This window comes from Echinops telfairi, unplaced genomic scaffold, assembly GCF_000313985.2.
Source record: "Echinops telfairi isolate 266 unplaced genomic scaffold, ASM31398v2 ScPeMD7_3533;HRSCAF=4204_0, whole genome shotgun sequence".
In the NCBI taxonomy this organism is placed as follows: Eukaryota; Metazoa; Chordata; class Mammalia; order Afrosoricida; family Tenrecidae; genus Echinops; species Echinops telfairi.
In genome coordinates, this window is record NW_022107431.1 from 87,332,225 (window position 1) to 87,335,674 (window position 3,450).

A 3,450-nucleotide genomic window follows, 5' to 3' on the forward strand; every position below is an offset into this window, starting at 1 on the left:
GAAATGTACCTTCCCAATGAAGTTTTGCCTGACCAATCTGTTTATAATTACAACCTCCCTGCTCCCTCTAAGAATCCATTATTTTCCTCTTTGTTTTATTTTTTTTCAAACTATCATCATGTGATATAATCTATATTGTTTGTGACCTATTTCTTCTGCCTGATGTAAGCTTTATGAGGGCAGGGATTTTTTTTTTCTTCTGTTTTGTTCACCGCCATCTTCAGTGCTCATAACAGACTCTAGCACATTGTAATTGCTCAGTAATTATTTAAATTAATGGATGAATGAATGAATGATTTGGGGGTTTGGTATTCTCCCCATTTCATAGTCAATAAAATAGAAATTCAGAAAGTTTCATGAATTCTACCAAGGTAATACAAATTGCAAGTGACAGAGTTAAATCTTGAACTAGTTTTCCCATCTCTAATAATGCTCATATGAAAAAAAAAAAGAACTAGCCTTTAGAATCAACAGCTATACCTTAAACTTTATATAAGGATACTAACCATATGCAGGGAAGAGCTGGTAATTAATTTAGGCAAACACATGGAAAGCAAGCTAGCACATCTGAGCCTTAAATATTTTCATCTTGCAACAAAGAAAAGAAACTCCAAGCCAAACCTGTGACCCATCAGGGGATGAGAGATCTACCTGGTTTCATTTTTATTTCTCTTTGTTCTTATTTTCTTTAAACTTGATTTATACTTTCTGGTGTTTATATTGTTGCTGCCTAGGAATTTTTGTAAGGCATTTCATGTCCTCTTTTGGAGTGTACCAGGGTAAAAATAAAGAAGCAAAACTCCTACCGTGTTATAAACCTATTGTGCATGTCTAGTCTGGCCTGGGTAACCCCAACCCCAGCCCACTGCCATTGAGTTGATTCGACTAATATAAATCCTTTGTAGGATTTTTGAGACTGTAAATCACATAGGACCAGAGCAGCTGCTGGGTTTGGACTGCTGGCTTTGTGATTATCAGCTCGCCGCCTAACCCACAGCACCACCAAGGTCCTAGGCTGGTGTGCAGCCAAAGTAAAACAGGTGGGATATCACCTGACTGTAAGTGGGGTCGATGGAAAAGCATGATATCTTTACAAGATATCAATTCAAAGAAATAATGATTTGACAGAAAAAATATAAGTAATTTTAAAATGTATTTTAGTTTTCCAAGAAGCAAAAAAAGGGGGATGCATTGAAGAACTTTAAGAACTCTGAAGAATCAGATGGCCTATCTTATCTGTAAATCAGCAGGTTAGTTTGTCATAGTACATGGGTACTACCGTGTTTCCCCGAAAGTAAGACATCCCCGAAAATAAGACCTACTTACAGTTTTGCCTCTTGCTGAAATATAAGGCATCCCTCTGAAAATAAGGCCTCCCCGATAATAAGGTCCCCCTTAAGCTACCATAACTTTGGACTCTGGACCATAGCGGCAGGCGCCACCACACAGCTCACTGTTGGCTGCAGCGCAGCCGGAGCAGACAGGACGTGTGAAGTCTCTTTTAATCAGAAGCCTGCTGCTCGCTCTGCCCTGACGGAGCCTGGCTGATTTACAGTTAGACAGTGAGTGGCGCGGGGCAGAAGTAACAAGAAATTCTTGATACTGTAGGATTCACAGTTTGTCTGGTTATGCTGGTTCGTGATGACAACCACTACCATACCATATGCAGGTAATAAATGTCCTCTTTTGCTGTTCAACAATAAATGTGTACCGTATTCTTCATGGAAAAAGAAGATATCCCCTGAAAATAAGACCTAGTGCATCTTTGGGAGCAAAAATTAATATAAAGCACTCTCTTTTTGTCGGGGAAACAGCGTCGTAGAAGACATGAGATTACTCATAGCAATGCCAGAATATCATCATTTTTGTCTGAGTTCCCTAGGTCTCCGTTCTCACATTAGTGATACAAATGACACCTGCAAATACATAAAGTTGCAATTCAGGAGAGGAACCCCGGACTTAGGGACTCTGTATCTTATCATATTTGGACAATAAGCTTGCCAGTACATTGTTAGAGAGGGAGATGTCATCTTTATCCCCGAAGGCTATCTGCCGGACACAAGTCCTTGAGAAGCTAGTCTGGAATATCTGGCAGATGCACAGAAACATGAGAGACCCATGTAAATGCAGAAAGCAACAGCATGCAAGTCACCTCTTTCTTTCTTAACACCCTGCCCCTGGAAGGCAGTTGCATCTATCCACTATTACTCACACTTTCCAAAACTTTTTGGTCAGAGCCTATAACCATGGACTTTTATCTTTTCCCATTATCTCCACACTATCTACCACCCCACTCTCTTTTTTCTAATTCTGTTTTTTTGATCAGTTTTCACTCAGCATCACACAAGCTCAGGAAGTGAGCCTGCAAGACCAAGTCAGCTTTAATGAGCTGGTCCGCAAAGCTGAGAGCACTGACACCTTGCACGTTTTGTCCTGGTCCCAAGCTCTCTTCTCTCTTCGTTTCCCTTCTTGCTCTCCCAGAACTTCTAATGTTGCTCCCAGATTGTAGTTAGGGAAAGAAAAAGGGAATCATCCCTCCGACCTAAAGAGCTATGGTTGAAGGAAGCCCAAGCGAATGACCCTTTTGAACATCTTCTGCTTTGGGCTGGCTGGAGTTCCACAGACGCGGCAATGTGACATGGCTCAAAGGGTGGTCAACCGCACTTAAAGTTGCTAGACACAATTAAGAAGGAAATGAAGATCTTCTTATCACCTGAACTTCTCCATACTACCCTGAACCCCGGCCCCTGTTGCTTTGTTCACTTTGACTCACAGCATTTTGGCCTCGTATTTTCTATTGTTGCCGCTGCGTGTTATCGAGTCCTAGCTACCGTGCTGACAACAGAGCAGAGCACTACCCGGCCCTGCAGCAGCCTCACAATCATTGTCATGGTCAAGCCCATTGTTGCGGTGACAGTCTCAATCATGCTTGTTGAGGACCTTCCTCTATTTTGCTGCCCCTCTGTTTTACCAAGCATGATGTCGTCCTTCCCCGGGGACTAGTCTCTTCTGACAATATGTCCAAAGTTTGTGAGATGGAGGCTCACTGGGCTTGCATCTAAGAAGAATTCTGACTGTATTTCTTCCAAGATAGATTTGGTTTTCTTTTGTCAGTCCCTGGTACTTTCAATATTCTTCACCAACACCATAATGCAACACATCAAGTCTTCTATCTTCCTTATTCAATATTCAACTTGCACATGCATATGAGGCAGTTGAAAACATTATGGCTTGTGTCAGGTACACCTTAGTCCTCAAAGTAAACTTCCTGCTTTTCAACACCAGACAGAGGGCTTGTGCAACAGATACACCCAATGCAATGTGTCATTTGACCTCTTGACTGCTGTTTCTACAGAGCACTGATTAGGATCTAAGTAAGATAAAATCCTGGATAACTTCGGCCTTTTTTTCCATTTATCATGATGCTAACTATTGGTCCAGTTGTGAAGA